The 17742-nt window shown below is 43.5% G+C and overlaps 1 long non-coding RNA gene across 1 annotated transcript; it reads left to right on the top strand.

The window, feature by feature from the left end:
* The first annotated feature begins 1645 nt into the window (after positions 1–1645).
* On the top strand, positions 1646–15826 carry LOC150020347 (uncharacterized). Its single transcript, XR_016509352.1, has 4 exons — positions 1646–1874; positions 11327–11550; positions 13561–13866; positions 15491–15826. It is a non-coding gene; the product is annotated as an uncharacterized LOC150020347 (long non-coding RNA).
* Positions 15827–17742: the final 1916 nt, after the last annotated feature.

Genomic DNA, 17742 nt, shown 5'->3' with positions numbered 1-17742 from the left:
CTGGGCTGCCTCCACGGAGACTGTCCTAGAAGATAATGAATGTGAAACTCTTCCACAGACTGTGGAATGGAATATGAATGTAGGGGATTATTGCTATTATATCTGGGGCAGGCAAGATCTAACCTCTTGTGGGATCATCTATCAAGCAGGAAATCCTGTTGTTGTTCACCGAATTGTACCCCTGTGACCCAAAAGATAATGTATTTCCCAGTGTACTTAACTTAATACTGTGGGCTGACCTGTACCTTGAACTGAGCCGGGTGAGTAATATTTAAATGCTGAGCCTGACAGCTTCTAACCCAAGGCAGCTCCCTCTCCCCTGTGGCGAGCTGCCAAGCCACGGAGGGAAGAACAGTGGAATGTGGGATTGAATAAGATCAGGGTCGGGTGGTGTTCCTCCAAAAACAACCCATGGCTAAGATTTATTTTTGATACCTCCATGAAAGGAACATCTTTGTTCATTCTGATGATCAAATGTGCTCTTCGGCCACCTCCCACAGCCACACTTGGGTTGTCAATTTCAGCCGCCCTCACACTGGGTCAGAACCATTCCATGCTGATTTAAAAACCCAGTGGGGGATCATCTGACTGGAGTTTGATATCGTGGCTCAGTAGCCTGCTGACCCGCCAAGGGCCTGCAGAAAGGAAAATGCTTGCTGGACACTTCTGCAGGTGGGAGTCAGTGGGGAGGGTCGGGGTGAGGCGAACCTGCCCTCATCTCTTAATTTTGTGCTGAGAACACAATTGAACCACAGGGTGAAGAGTATATTTGAAATGGAAGGGAGCTTAGATATTAATACAAAGACCTTAATTTTATTATTAAATTTCTTTTTAAAATTTTCAGTTGTAGTTGACATTCAATGTTATATTAGGTTCGAGTGGACAGCAAGCACAGTGGTTGGACATTCATGTAACTTAGGGGGGGATTACTCTGATAAGCAAAGATTCTAAGTTTATAGATAAGGCTATGGAGACTCAAAAGGGGGATAAATTTGCCAAGGGATCTGACGCTTAAATTCATCAAATTTAGATGAAAGTCTCATCTACATCAGTTAGGCCAGGCATTTCTCCAGTTGTCCACTCTTTTTAACCTTATCATGCTGCCAACTATCAAGAGTGACATCTGTCCAAGTCAAGAATGGCCCACATGGTCAGTGTTGAGAATGCCATTTTCCCTTTGCACTGTAACAACAACCAGTCAATCAACAAACAGCCAAGAGCTCCCCTCTGCACCTGACACCGATTTCAGAGCTGCGAGGGGGACTTGAGTGTTCTCAGTGAGATACCAACTTCAAGTGATGTTAAGACAGTGGGAAACCACATGCAAGGTTGTTGAATAAGGATCCTATATACATCCTTACATAGTAGAACACCCTATGGAATTTATGGATCAAATTTGGATAATTGCTTTATGTTATTCAAGGTTGACACAAAACAAAAAACAATGATCTACGAGTATCTAGATCTTTGCGTTGAGTCTGAGGGTGCTAATTAATCACAGCTCCTCCTCTGCAGGTTTTGAAGAATTATTTTTCAGTCCAATTGAAAAATAGCCCCAGGAGCCAGATAATGATTAAAAAGTCAACGTCATTGAAGGAAAAAGTTTAACTGGACAACATAGCATGGTTCAGTTGGTGGACATGAACCAAGCTAATCGATGCAGGGCCTGGAAAAATCATATCTCATGTGGCAGGATGTAGGAAATAGAACAAGTGTGACCCAGAGGAAGATGGAGGTAAAGACAATTAAAGATCAGGAAAGAGAGAGAGAGGAGAGGGAAAGAGACCCATTGCTTCATTCTTCTGGAAGAAAAGTCTCACCTCCTGCTGAGTGTGGTCAGAAGTAAATGAAGAGGATGAATCTTACTATTTTATGTATGTATGTACGTATGTATATATTTATACAACTAAAATAAGTTTTTATTATATTTTATTGATTATGCTATTACAGTTGTGCCAATATTTTTCCTTTTGCTCCCCTCCACCCAGCACCCTCCATTCCTTCAAGTAATCCCCACACCATTGTTCATGTCCATGGGTCATGCATATAAGGTGTTTGGCTACTCTGTTTCCTATACTGTACTTTACATCCCCATGGTTCTTAATCCCCTCACCTCTTCACCCATCCCCCACAGCCCCCTCCCATCTGGCGACCATCAAAATGCTCTCTGTATCCATGATCCTGTCTCTGTTCTTCTTGTTTGCTTAGTTTGTTCTTTAGATTCAATTGTTGATAGGTACATATTTATTGCCATTTTATAGTTCATAGTTTGATCTTATTTTTCTTAAATAAGTCACTTTAGCATTTTATATGATAATGGATAATGGTTTGGTGATGATAAACTCCTTTAGTTTTTTCTTATCTGGGAAGCTCTTTACCTGCCCTTCAATTCTAAGTGATATCTTTGCTGGGTAGAGTAATCTTGGCTGTAGGTCCTTGCTTTCCATAACTTTGAATATTTCTTGTAGTCTACAAAGTGTTTTTTTTTTTTTTTTTGAGAAATCATCTGACAGTCTTATGGGAACTCCCCTGTAGGTAACTAACTCCTTTTGATGCTTTTATGATTCTCTCTTTATCTTTAACTTTTGGCATTTTAATTATGATGTGTCTTGGAGTGGGCATCTTTGCATCCATTTTGTTTGGGACTCTTTGTCCTTCTTGGACATGTATGTCTATTTCCTTCACCAAGTTAGGGAAGTTTTCTTTTATTATTTTTTCAAATAGATTTCCAACTTCTCACTCTTTCTCTTCTCCTTCTGGTATCCCTATGATGTGAATGTTGGAATACTTGAAATTGTTCCAGAGGCTGTTTACACTAGCCTTGTTTTTTGGATTCTTTTTTCTTCATGTTGTTCTGATTGGTTGTTTTTTGCTTCCTTTTGCTCTAAATCATTAATTTGATTCTTGACTTCATCCACTCTGCTGTTGTTTCCCTGTAAATTGTTCTTCATTTCAATTAGTGTATCCTTCATTTCTCTCTGGATCCTTTTTATACTGCTGGAGTCCTCACTAAGTTCCTTGAGCATCTTATAACCAGTGTTTTTGAATTGTGCATCTGACAGATTGCTTATCTTCATTTTCTTTAGTTATTTTTATGGAGTTTTGATCTTTGCTTTCATTTGGGCCATATTTTTTTGTCTACTCATTTTGACAGCCTCCCTGTGTTATTTCTATATATTAGTAGAGCTGCTGTGATGCCCTGTTTTGGTAGTGTGGCCTAATTTAGTAGGTGTCCTGTGGGGTACAGTGGCACAGCCTCCTCTATCACCTAAGCTAAGTACTGAAGATGCACCCTTTGTGTGGGCTGAGTACACCCTCCTCTTATAGTTGAGCCTCAGTTACTGTTGGCAGGTCAATGGGAGGGGTTTACCCAGGCCAGTCAGCTGCAAGGACTGGCTGTGACCACTGACCACCAACCTCAGCTCTCTGTGGAGGGTCAGCTGTGCAGGGGCAGGGTGCTGGTGCTCCGACGTGGTCTGTAGCTGTCCACTGGATGCAGAGGCTCTGAAGTTTCCTGGGTGGTTCAGGTCAAGGTCAGCCCTCACCTGTGTTCTGCCCAGGGCCACCCTGAATGAGCTATAAAGCAATCTGAGATGGTTGCTATTTGTGCTGGGCTTGGAGATTCCCAGGTGAAGCCAAGCTGTGAGTCTAGGCTGGCTGCTGCTAGTGACAGGTTTGGGGACACTTAGTAAGAGGTATGGGGGCTGGGGGCTTACTGAGGCTGGCTATTGCTTGTCTGATAAGATTTAAGAAGTTGTGAAGCATGAGTCAAGGCCAGCCATTCATATGGAAAAGTCGCCATTAACAGTTTGTGTGGGCCCATAAGTTGGATGGGACAGAGCCTCAGGAGATCTCCAGGGTGGGGCAATCAGTGTTAGCCAGATCGATGGAGTCTCAGATATGGCACCCACCTGCCAGCTCTGTGGCTCTGTGAAGGGAGGCCTCAGAAAAGAAACAATGGCGTCTGCCCACCTTTCTGTCTGGGAGAAAGCTGTGTCCCAGCGCTCACCTTGATGTCAGACACTTCAGTTTCTCCCTGTATGCTACCTGTGATTTTCAAGCTGCTACCCCAATGTTGGAGCTTAGTGGGAGTGTGTCTGAGTAGGTGAGTCTGCGTGTGGGTTCATTAAGGGGAGCTTCTTGGAGTTCTAGAGTATCTTGTACCAACTCGATCCCCATTGGTTTTGCAGCCAGAAGTTATGGGGACTTAGGTTCCTGGCACTGGAACCCTGGGGTGGGGGGCCTGATGTGGGGCTGATACCCCACACTCCTGAGATATTCCTCCTGAATTTTTATCCACCACACGTAGATGTGGGACCAGCCTGTTCCACATCCCTACCCTTCCTACTAGTTTAGATGGATGTGGTTTCTTTAATTCCATAGTTGTCAGACTTGAACTGAATTTCTGGTGGTTCTGAGTGATTGTTGTTCTATATTTTAGTTGTAATTTTGATGTGGCTGTGTGAGGAGGATAGCCATGTTTAGTTATGCTGCCATCTTGACCAGAAGTCTGAATCTTACTATTTTAAACGCCAAGGGAGGATCCTGCAGAGAGGAAGGAAAGATTCCCCTGCACCTTTAAGAAATAGGATTGAATACAAGGAAAATGCAGGCTTTTGAGGAGGTGGTGGAATCCAGGATGCAAAACTGGTGAGAATACATAGGTTTATCATTTTTAAAAAAGTTATCTTTTATTGTAGTAAAATATACATAAATGATATTTACCAACTTAACCATTTTAAGTGTATTGTTCACCAGTATTAAGCTTATTTCCTTTGTTGTGCAACTAATCTTCAGAATATTTTCATCTTGCCAAACTAAGATTATATGCCCATTAAACACAAACCTTGATAACCAACATTCTGCTTTCTGTCTATGTATTTCACTACTCCAAACATCTCACATAAATAAAATCATGTAATTCTTTTTTTGGGCATGACTGGTTTATTTTACTTAACATAATGCCATGAAGTTTATTCATGTTGTAGCATATATCCAAATTTCCTTTCTTGTGAAGGTTGAATACGTTCTTTGTATAAATAGACCAGATTTTGTTTATCCATTCATTCGTAGATGGACACTTGGGTTGCTTCCACCTCCTGACTTTTATAAATAATGCTGCCATGATCGTGGGTACGCAGATACCCTTTGGGATCTTGCTTTCAATTCTTTGTTCTATACGCAGAAGTGGAAATGCTGAATCAATTTTGACAAAGGAAAGCTTGATGCGGCTAAGATTAAGCAGAAGTCAGAGACCAGAAATCTACAGATGAAAAGGATTTATAAAGCAAAGCTATCTTCTGGGGTTGGGAGGATTGAGGATCAGCCTTCCCAGGGGGTGAGACACAATACTAAGGTTTTAAATAGCAACAAGGAAGATTCATAGGAGAGGCAGTGAGGTCTTTGTCTTAGGGTGGCCCCCAGAGGCTGTGGAAAGAACCCAGGGCTTGGGTGGGGCTTGGGTGGGTGTGAGAGTTAGGAGGAGAGACCTTCCTGACTCTCTTCAGGTGCAAAGGGACTCAAGTATGGTGAGGACTGAGTTTATACCCAGGAGTAGGCTTTGCTCCCAATTCTTATTCTGAATGAATTACACGTTTGCTTATAGGTAATAGGTAGGGATAAATGATTGATAAGATCTTCCGTTTAATACATTACAAGGAGAGGAGGCGCCAACTCATATATGGTTCACATTGAAAACCAGAGTCTACCACACATGCATTAGAAGTACGATGTTCCTGTCCTAAACCCAAGCAGTAACAGGATCACAGTGACCTACAGAGGAGGCCTGGTCCGGCCAAGAGTTTCACTTATTTCCATAACAATAGTCACACACTGGTATTCTAATTCTATTTTAGAAAAAGGCCAGTAATAATACTCCCCATTTGTTTAGCCCAGTACTTTTCAACCTGTGCCACTTTTGTGCCCCCACCCCCAGGGAGCATTTGGCAATGTCTGTGGATATTTTTGGTTGTCACAATTGGGACACCGCTAAACATCTTACAATGCTCCCATGACAAAGAATTTCTAGCCCCAAATATCAATCATGCTGAGGTTGACCAATGGGATTTGTTAGATCTCTTTCTCAAGGTATGGTCTAATTTTATCCTCACAAATACATGCTAAGATTCTTGTTTTATTTCATTAAGTAGGAATGTGAGAGGCTGGTCCGAACAGTTTAACTGACTGCCCAGAGATTCAGGACTAAGATCGGGTGTCCTGACTCCTAAGACCATTTCCTTTTGTTCACACCTTAAAGGGTCAGATAAGAAGCGGTCTCTGAGGGCTGAAGTTACCATTTAAGCAGCTGACAGAGGAATGAGCATCTATTTAGTGTTTGCTGTTCTGTGAGGTTTAGCTCTATTTGTAACCCTCATCACATTAATGACCCTTTACTGGAGTTTGGTGTATAGCAGCTCAGAAACATAAGTAGTTTGCAAAAGGTCATATTCAAACCTAGGTCTATGCTAAACTTGACTCTTCTCTTTAAAACCCACTGCTTCCTTAATAGAATATGTGTGATTAAAAAATAATTAGTTCAAAAGATTTAACAAAAAGATGCTAATATCTAGACACTGCAGATTCTACTCATTCGTTCAAAAAAATTGTTTTTGAGTGACTTCTTTGTACCATGTACTGTGTTGGGAGATGGATGTATGCTAACTCCCTGGACACACTATCAGGCCAGTTGAGCAAAGTGGGGCCAAGTGCTAACATTTGCACATGTGCACACACATGTGTGTGTGAAGGCAGATCCCTCATGTTTTCATGACCAGAGATTTTTTTTTTTTTGTTCAATCGTTAATCTGCAACCTTCTAAAAAAACTATTAAATTTATTGAGGGTGATACTGGTTCATAAAATTACCTAGGTTTCAAGGTACAATTCTATAATACGTCATATGTATATTGCATTATGTACTCACCGCCCCAAGGCAAATCTCTCACCATATATTTCACACCCTTTATATTTTTCTATTTCCTGCAGCCCACTTCCATCTCATAGTCATCATACCAGATGGTTATGTCTGTGTCTATGAGTTTTTGTTTGTCTGTTTGTCTTGTTTGCTTACTTGTTGCTTTCGTTCTATATCCCACAGATGAGCAAAGTCATATGGTTCTTGGCTTTTTCTGTCTGACTTATTCACTTAGCCATGATTCTCTCAAGATTATCTCATCTTGTCCCAAATGGTTTTATTTCATCTTTTCTTATGGTTGAGTAGTACTTTTCATGGTGGCCACGACATGGGAACCAATGAAGTGTCTTTCGACAGACGACCGACTTGCTAAAGAGGAGGTGGTAGATGTATATCTGCGACCTTTTTTATCCCAGGCATTTTGACCTGAGTCCATGAGGATGGGCAGGGGGCGCAGCTGAGAGATGCGCCTTCTCAGAGGGCAGCGGCACTGCGGCTGGACAAAGCTGTGCGTCTGCACCTGTTCTCCTACCTACGTGTTTTTCCTCAGTGGGGCAGCGGAGGATGGGGGTTAATCATGTGAGCTGAGCAGTCCCATATACCTCAGTTCAAATCTCCCTTCTACCACTTTATTACCCACATAGACCTCAACAAATGGCTTGACTTAGCTTTGTCTAGCCTCCCTCACCTGTACGACAGAGATGCTCAGAGTGGGGTCACACCAGAGAGGGGGTGGGAAGCCTTAGTGAGGTGATGTAAAGAGAAGCAGAATTCTTTCTATTGCGAGGTGACCTGCATTGACACTGTGGGCATGGAGGGGAGGTGCCAACAGACAGTGCCAGGGCAAGTCAGGGTGCTGGTGCCCTTGGCAGTGACTGTATTCTCTTGGCCAGCTTTGGGGCATGAGGGGAAGAGTAAAGTGTCCAAGGACCTTCAAGGACAGCAGAGGTGTTGGGGAAGGTGAGGCTTAGTCACCCTCCCTGGATTGCCGGGAGTGTAAGGGCGACCCTTAAAGTCTTACCTATCTTTTAGCCTGGTGAGTGATCCAGAAAAATAGTGGTGTCTATTTGTCCCCTCAGGGCAGCAGAACCACATTAAACATGGGCCACAGAAGTTATGGCGGAATAAAAGCCAACAGCAGCGATTTAGGGGAGACCCAGTGTCATAAATCGACCCAAGACTATTTCAGAAGCTTCAAAATAACAGTGATTGAAAATGTACCCAGAGACTGATGGGCAACAGCTTCAAATCTCAACTTCATCTCTTACAACTGTCCTGTTGGGAGGGTCCCCAGATTTTTCTGAGCCTCAGTTTCCTCATCTGTAAATCAGAGAAGATACTATTTCAGTATAATCAAGCCCACAAAAACACTTTGCAAACTGTCGAATCCTGTACAGATCTGAGAAGCTGTTTTGTTACTTCCAACCAGGCAGTGATGCTGTGGTTTTTAGGCAGTGGGAAGAAATTCTAGTTTATGTTCTGTGTGGAAGCATCTTTGAATCTCATGTTCTCACTCATCAAACACTTTAAAATATAGAGGCACCCAGAGCTGCAGAAACAAAAACATCCATCACGGAATGCAAAGCGTCCTCCTCTCTGCGGCCCACTGGAAAGGGGAGAGCATGTCTTTCATTAAGCTTGCTTAATTCAAGGGGGAGAAGGAGAGTTGCAAATGAGAAATGCAAATCGAAGAAGAGAGCCGGCAACGTGCCTGGCTTTAATCATCACTCAAGTAAGAAAAGCTAGTCTTCACCTCCTCTCCTCTGCACACCCACTCACATTCCTGCTCACGGTGGTTTTAGTGTTATAGTTATATTTTTAAGGTTCCTGGTTTCAGATAAATATCACAGAGTCAAAGAGCCATCTCAGACCTGTCCTACCCTATCCTATGCCATTACATCTCTCCATTCATTTCCTTCATCCCATTCACCCCTATCTGAAACTATCTTAGTGTTTGGTTTATGCCTATGGCTGATGACACATTTTTCCCAGGTGAGAAACCCCTTGAGGGCAAGTCTTGTCACCTCAATATCTCCAATGCCTATGGCAGTATCTGGACCATAACAGAAACTCAATAAACATTTCTGGAATGAATGAATGAACCCCTGAATCCCAGAGGCAATGGTCATGGGGCCACTGTTTGCAAGCAGTGACATCTGTGGCAGAGATGGAGGCAGCGGCAGTGGGAAGTGGCAGAACCTGAACAGAAGGGGCCACCAGTCTGAGGGCCTTGGCAGGGGACCTCTGTATGGTGGGCAGCAGAGGCTCCACTACCCCCACTGGTACCACCGAGGGCTTTCAGCACCGGCATGCACAGAGGTCAAGTGCACAGCCAGCTCTAACCAGCAGAACATGTATCAATGCCTGAGGCGGGGTGCAAGGTTGCCAAGAGAATGGGAGAGAGGTGGATGGGTGCTGGGGGGCTGCTCAGCGGCCAGTCTGGGAGAAAATGACAACACTTATGCAGTCCTTTTCTAGAGCTGTGCCCTGGGAAGCCACTGTCATTCAGAGAATAAAAAAAATCTTAAATAAAACCCTTAGCTCCAAAGTTTCTGAAAACATCTAACATTTACCACATATTTATGTGTTTATGAAGCAGGCACTGGGGTAAACACTTCAGCAACATTATCTCACCTGGTCCTTCCAACAAGAGCTTCCTTATGCCCACTTTATGTATGGAAAAACTGAGGTTCAGAGAGTGGAACTGATTTACGCAGGCTAATAAGAGGTGGAGCTGGGATTGGAGAACAGTCAGTCTGATGCCAGATTTGGTGTTTTTAAACGATTGTTAACAATTGCATAGGAATTTTGCAACTTTGATGACAACTTGTTAAAACCTTACAAAAATATTGGGGCTCTCAGGGTTCTGTCCTGAGGCCCCTTTTATTATTCTCACTCACAGTCCCCTGGGGATGTTCTCAGTCACTTCCTTTGCACCAGTCCCACCTCTGTGATTCTAAACTTCCGATCTCTGTGCCCAGCCACCTGCTGACATCTCTAGCTGGCTCTCCTATGGAAGCTTCCACACCACATTTCCGTACCCAAATTCACCACTTCCTCCCCAAACGTTCTTTCTCTCAATTATTCCCTGTTCTAGTTAAATGACACACTCCTCCAGCCAGCTGCTCTGGAGAGGGATCTGGAAATTATCCCTGACACCTTCATCCCTCACCTTGTCTTTCTCCTTAGTCTTACTCCACTGCATTGAGTCCATCCCAGTCGACACAGCTTCAATTTGTTGCTGTCGATGGTTACAGCTGTTTTAAACTGGTCTGACCTCAGTATTGCCTGGCACACACCTGCCTTACTTAACATTACAGGAGTAATTTAAAATTACCATGAAAATGCAAACCTTGTCCTATTACTCTTTTATCATCTCTTTCTACTCTGAGTTCTATAGTTTCTCGGACCTTGGCAGTATTTTCCTATTTGACAGTTTTTAAAAATGCTACCTGTGTGTATTTTAACTTTTCTCTTCTTTCCTTCCTCCCTCGCATTTTTTCTTTATTCCTTTCATGAATTTTCTTTATCTTCTTCTTTATTCCAGGCTCTGAAACTAGCACTATAAGAAGGTTGACAATGTAAAAATATTTTCATAAACATTATCTTAATTCATTTCTCACAGCACTGTTGACAGGCATATAGACTTATCTTTATCTTAAAAGGGGGGACATGGCCTTAACCAGGTCAAGTGCATTGCCCAAATTCACAGAATCAGGGAGTGTCATGATTTATACCTGGCCCTCAGCTTTTGAGTCCTGTCACTGTCCTGCTTTGCAGCTCTGGTCTTTGAAGGCAGGTGTCTCTGCAGCTGTGTTTTTTTTTTTATCCATTCTATCCCATCATAATACACTGTTGATACCTAGCCATCCTTGATTCAGTGCAGTCAGGTTAAGTGGAGTTCAATGAAAAGCTGGTGGGATCAGAAGCACCTGATGTATTAAATAAGTATCTACTGGTTGCAAACATTCACTGTGTCCTGGGAATGAGAACAGCCAGTGACAGACAGTCTTGCATTGTCCTGGCTCCTTGGCGAAGTGGAAGGCAGTGACCAGAGTTCCTCCTGTAGCTGTTGGTGACTTTGCCTGACTGTGAACCCCACAAAAGGAAACAGCACTCCTCATTTTCCTCTGCATCTTTACCACCCAACACAGACGAGGTCGTTCAATAGGTAGCTATCTATTCTATGGATCAATGCTTAGGAATTCAGAGGTGGCAGGAAACTTAGTGAGCATCTTTCCAGACCACAGTCCCCCAAATTCCAGTTGTCTGTGCAGTCGACATGCCCAATAGAACTGTGTAATACTTTGTACATGTTTTGTGACATTTAAGTCTTGCCTGTATTCTCATTTATTAGTTATTTGCCTTTTACTATTTGTTTTGTGTACTATTCTCACCATCTCTAATTTTACAGGTGGAGACACTGAAGCTGAACGTGAGCAGGAGACGTGCCCCAGCTTAGGAATTCATCTCAGAGCTGAATTTGAGCATGTGCACCAGGGCCCTGGATTCTGGGGTGGGCATCCAGCCCTTTCTGCCTCAGTAGCTAAGGCTCTTTCTGCTTTTTGGGCGAAGGAGCCGTGTCGCAGGGAGCCTGTGGATGGGGAAGATAACTAGGCGCCTGCAGCCATCCGTGAGGTGAATGCAGGAAGCCTTGGGGGGGAGAGACTGCTTCATGCTTCCCGGAGAGAAAGAGTGAGCTCAGGGGAGGGAGAAATTAGAGGAGTCTTGTGAGAACTGAGCTGGGAACGAAGGCGGTACCCAGGACAGAAAGGGAAGGAAGCTCTGGGCAGAATTCTCTCTCTGCATGGAGCTGAGAGTGCTCACTTGCCATGCATGTCAACTCTACGTTTTGGACGGAAAAGGTTTAATGCCCTCTTAAAACTGTACTCTCTTTCTTTCCAAAATTAAGGTCAGCAGGGGAGAGAAGTGGCATCTGAGATGCTAATGAAAGAAAGCCCAGGCGACTGCTGAAGCAATTTAAAGATTTGCCCGGATTTGTTTTGGCCCCAGTGGCTCTGCCTTCCACTTGCAATTCCTCCTCTGCCGTCTGGATAGGGAGATAAATACATTTTTTAAAAGTCCAGCATCCAGGCACTTTTGAAACTAGGGAAAGTGGAACCTGGGAGACTTAAAATATTCATCATGTATCCAGGCTTGCCAGAGAAAAGAGGATGGCATTCTGCAGGTGTAATGTGGGGAGAAAACTCCCCCCAGGAATGGCTGATACGGAGGCGAATTTCACTCCTGTGTGCACCAGACACAGACAGAAAGCTTGATTGTTACTTAAAGCAGACCTAGATTCAAAGACCCCTCCTTAAAGGGAAAGCTGCAGGCTAGCAGCCTCCCTTTAGGATATTCCAAGACCTCATTAAACTATCATTAAACAGCCCACAGGCTCTGCTATGGCAATAGGCTGAGTCCAGAAATACAGATGAAAGGCTTTAGGAATGTTGCATTAGAAAACAAAGTTCAGCCCTTCAGAGGCAGGCATGTATGGCAGGATTCCTGAGTCCCTAGCCCAGAGCCTGGGAGAGGACTTATTTGTTGTTCACCCGCAGGGCTCCCTCTCCTGCCAGGTCTCCTTCCCGGGCCCACCTCGGTTTCTTACCACATGCTGCAGGAACTCAGTTTCCTTCTGGTCTTCAAAACAGCCACCACCATATATTCAAAGTCAGTGCAGGTCTATTTATCTCCCTATTTTGGTGCTCCCAAGCGTAAGTGCAAAGGATCTTTTTTGAATTAAGGATTCTCATGTCACTTTCCACAAGGAAAAGGCGTGGAATGGATGAGACTCGCAATAGTAGAGAAGCAACTGAGGTTCTAGAATGTTAGAGTGTTTAGAACTTGGTTCTTGATCTTCAGATCCTGTCTTCCTTCTGAGATGTTCCTAAGCACTCAACGTTCTGTTTTTATTCCTGAAGTTGTGCACAATCTCGTTCTTCTTCACTCCTGAAACTTGCCCTTAGAAGAGGCAGCTTGCTGTTTCTTGACCTTGCTCACAACCTGTTTCAAACCTATGTGCCTCTATTTGCTTTGAATGTTTTTGTTTGAAGCACAGATTTGTCCTTTCAAGAAGCTTTCCTTTTTCTATTTGCGCTGCTCCACCCTTGTGGAAAAACCCATAAGCACCTGCCACGAGTAAGCCTGGGGTGGTGCTTACCTGTGCTTACCTTTACCTCAAAGCAATTCTATTCGTTAGGACTAGAACTTTTAATCACCAAGACTGAACATGATGTTTGGCATACAGTAGGTGCCACTTTAAAAAAAAAATAAGTGGATATGTCTTTGTATAATATTCAAGTCTTTTTATGACTGAAAAATAACTTAGTTTTGTAGAAGCAGCATTAGCTTTGGGGACTTAGTTTGAGTTTTACATCTGTCTTCTACTAGCTGAGTGGCAGGGATGATTTTCTCAACTTTCTGAGCCTCTGTTTTCTCTCCTGTAAAATGAAGTCAATAACACCTACCTTACAGTTTATTTTATTTAATTTTTTTAGAGATTCCTTTTCCCCAATAAAAGCATTTCCAAAACAAATAGGGAGTTAATTTTTTTTGGTGGGGACACTCCTAGAAACTATATCTATTTGTGTAAGTTCTAAGGCTAACTCTGGCATTTAAAAAAGGTTTATTTTATTCTCATTTGAGAGAATGCAAAGGAAGAGACAAGGGGAAGCACCTGTGTGAGAGAGAAACTTCGATTGGCTGCCTCCTGCATGCATCCTAACCGAGGATGGAGCTCGCATTCTGGGCAGGCGCCCTGACTGGGAACCAAACAGGTGACCTTTCAGTTACAAGAAGATGCTCCAACCCTCTGAGCCATGCTGGCAGGCCGAGCCCTGGTCTTCAGTTGAAATTTCAAGAAGAGACCACAGGGTGGTAGGTGTTATTCCCAGAGACTGGACAGCAGCTGATAGGATGACCTTCTGGTGAGCTGATCCTGTTCAGTGCAAGGTAAGAGTCCTGATTTGTCTGAATGCTGAGTAAGGGCAGAGAAGGGTATGCGAGATGCCAGTTTATTCTGAATGGGTGTGAAGGTGTCTACTCTCTCAGAGTCCTTGCATCACCATCCCTTTTGATCTTGAAGTTTTTTGCATTGACTCAAGGTTCACTCACTGGGTGGTTTCACTGGGTCAGCTCCTTATGCAGACTCTCGGGACCCTTTAGAGAAGGATGGCGTTATTTGCCCTGCACCAAACTTGACCACAGGTGCTCTGAACTTTGGTCCCCAGGATAGGCCTTCAGAGCCATTTTCCTCCAATCCCCATATCCTCAGAGCCACAATGCTGGAACATAGACTACCCTCGTTCCTCTCTAAGTCACAAGGTATCCATAAGAAGTCAAAACACATTTTCTTCCCATCTCTGTCTCCCCAAAGAAAATTCTGGAATAGCAAAACACACACATACACACACACATCTTACATTCTTCACATTTCTCCAGATGCACACACAGAAAGTTAGGAGGCGCTCAGAGACTGGTAGTTAAAAATTCCTTATTCTTTTCTGTATCTCCATTCTTTTCTCATGTAAAGACCCACATAGCAGTCCCTCCCATCCCCATCAGAGTGCTCATGAAAGATTTCCACTACAGTACTAAAGATATAAACACACAAATACAAAAGCACAAGTTAAATACTCAGTGGATTATTTGTACTGTATGTTGATCAGCAGTGAGAGATAGAGAAGACAGAAAGTTCAGATGCACAGTTTGAGTTCTTTCTTTTCCTTGTATTTCAGAGCGAAAGGGGGTTCTTTCACGGGGCGCCTCAGTGTAAAACCCAATAACTAGTGTTGAGGAGAACAGGCCTTTATTTACAGTGTTCCAGCCTGGGGAGGGCAGTGAGCACTTCAGCTCAGAGCCCTGTTCTCCCACGGGAGGCAGCTCTTCCCTTGCTCCCCAAAAGGCTAGAAGCCAAAAACATGCCCAGAAGTTCCCCGTCCCTTATCTGTCATCTCTCTCCTTCACGATCTGGGGTACGATGTCATCAGCATCCATATAACAGTCCAGGAAAACATGTATCATGTTGCACTGGATCACGCATGGTTCTCCCTTTGCCCTTTCAAAGCCACATGCAGTTCCGTTCTCCCTTTCAAAGCCGCGTGGAGTACATTCTCTGCCCTCCTTGCAAACCATGTGGATCTCCTCTCCTCCCTCTCAAAGCCACATGGGGATCTTCTCCTTCCTGCAAACTGTGTAGATCTCCTCTCCTCCTCTTCTTCTTCTTCTTTTCAAAGCCGCATGGAGTTCTCCTCTCCTTCTTGCAAGCTGCGTGGATCTCCTCTCTCTCTTCTCAAAGCTGCATGATGTTCCCATAGCCAAAATGCCTGCCACCTATTTTTAAATCCCTGACTGCGTCCTCTGACACAGTGGGCGTGGTACCCAGTTCTGACCATGCACAGAACCTTGCGCAGGCTCTGTGTGCTCTTTCCACACCATTCCATGGTCAAAACCCCTCCCATCTCCTTGGGGCCTTGGAAGAACCAAAGCCATTTGCGTAACAAAGACTAGCCACCAGCCATAGTCATGCAAAGGCATCTTAAAAGCTGTTCCCTTTTCCCCATCCCCCAACCCGCAGGCTCTGGGGATTTTTGGAGACCCCACTCTGTAACGCGTGAAGACCTATGTGAAAAGCCAAGTCACACTCGAAAACTTGATCAGCGAGGCTGCTCTTAGGACCGAGAACATTTACTGAATTTGAGAGTGTTGTGACATCACAGGATCTCCATTTTCCATTTGGAGTGTTTTCTGTCAAATTGGAATGGAACAGCGTTATCACTTTCTCAAAGAGCCATGATTTTGTAAACCTCAGTTGCCAAGATCAAGGCCGCAGAAAACAAAGTGCTGGGAAAACAAACCAAAACTTTTACTAAATACATGCAAACGACAGAGTGAATAAAAGTTCTAGAAGATACTTGTTTTAGATTCATGACAATGAAACCCTGCTCCGATAAATAAGCTTCTTCCGGATGATTTTCTTCTTGTCTCTGATATATGGTTGCAGCGCTGCCATCTGCAACACTAGATATTTTACCAGCTTGATGTTGTGCACAGAGTGTCTCTCGTTCCACGTTTTAAAGCAGCTCTTCCTAGCATGGTATTTGCTGGGCTTTGAGCTTGATTTTCTTTTTTCTTTTTGTGTTGTTTTTATAGGTCAGGACAATGTTTGACCATTTCACAAGTTACACAGATGTTGTTGGGTCCTGACTGTCTGTTGAATGGACATTATTCTTTATTTTAATTGTTTTCATTGTTGTTCTTTTACAGTTGTCCCAAGTGCTCTTCCCTGTCCCACCCCTCTGCTCCCACAGTCAATCCCCACCCTGTTGTCCCTGTCCATGGGTCATTTATACTAGTTCCTGGACTAGACCCGTCCCTTTCTTTCCCCCTTTATTCCCCTCCCTTCTCCCCTCTGGTTACTGTCAGTCTGTCCCTTGTTTTCATGCCTCTGGTTCTATTTTGCTTGTTTGTTTGTTTTGTTCATTAAGTTCCTCTTATAGGTGAGATCATATGGTATTTGTCTTTTGCCACCCGGCTTATTTCACTTAGGATAATACTCTCCAGTTCCATCTATGCTGTTGCAAAAGGTAAGCATTCCTTCCTTCTGTCTGCTGCTTAGTACTCTACTGTGTAAATGCACCACATTTTTTAATCTGTTCATTTACTAATGGTGGGCACTTAGGCTGTTTCCAGCCCTTGGCTATTGTAAATAATGCTGCTATGAACATAGAAGTGCATAGGTTCTTTTGAATTTGGGTTCCAGAATTCTTCAGGTATAATCCCAGCAGTGGAATCACTGGATCAATGAACTTTAGATAAGATGGTAAGAAAAGACTTCCTTGTGGAGTTAAATTTAAGCAATGAAGTGAGGAAGGGAGCCTCACAATATTTGGGAAAAGAGAATCCCAGGTCAAGAGAGCATCCATTGCATAAGTAGAAGAAGGCCAGGGTGAGAGTAGACTGAGTGAGGTGGGGGATGAGCGGTGCTAGGTCTAAATTACGTAGGGTCTCATGATTCATGTGAGGAATTTGAGGGTTTATATTCAAGATGCTCAGCATCCATGATATTTCAATTTATTTGATAAGCTGCATGACCTTGGATATGTCTTGAATCACAGTTCACCTATTGCCTCTGTGTTTCTCTATGGTTTTCATTCTGATCAGTTTCATTCTGACCAAAATAATTTTCCTGTAGATACTTGAATACCTTCACGGAGGTTAGCCCTCATCCTGCTGGCCTGGGGCCCACTCTGTCTTCAGGCAGTGACTTTGCACATCTCATATTAACTGTACTGACTTTCTGGTTTAACTCACAGAAAATTAATCTCTTTGCCACCTTTCCTAGCTCCTAGGGAGCATATAACCTTCCTGCTCATGTACCAAAAACATAATTATGCACACAGGTGCTTTAGGGATACAAGCCAACAACAATAGCATCAAAAGATTTAGAAAGAATACTGTTTTGAGTCCAGGTGTGCTGGGAGCTCTAAAAACAGAGGCCAGACTGAAAACACTCAGCGTTCTCAGAGAGGGAGAGTTAGAAATAAACACTTACGTCATCCTTTCCCTCCCCTGCATTGATGCGGTCCAGACGGATGATGGCCCTGCATTCTGGATTTGTCTGGTTTCTGCATTAATTCTCCTCTCATCTCTGCTTTTATTATCTTCAATGACAACTGCACGCTATCCCTAGGCAGCGTCTCAAGTCATCGGTCATTAGAGCAATGAAGACTCACAACTCTGCACAGCAAACAAATTAAACTGCTTCTTGGTGTCTAAACCTCTTGATAAGGCATCATTGTCACTGTTATGATTACTACTGTCCTTTGA

The sequence above is a fragment of the Furipterus horrens genome, unplaced genomic scaffold, assembly GCF_987537825.1.
Source record: "Furipterus horrens unplaced genomic scaffold, mFurHor1.1.pri manual_scaffold_2, whole genome shotgun sequence".
NCBI lineage: Eukaryota > Metazoa > Chordata > Mammalia > Chiroptera > Furipteridae > Furipterus > Furipterus horrens.
Note: the sequence above shows the minus strand (reverse complement) of the source record. Positions and strands in the feature narration are given on the sequence as shown.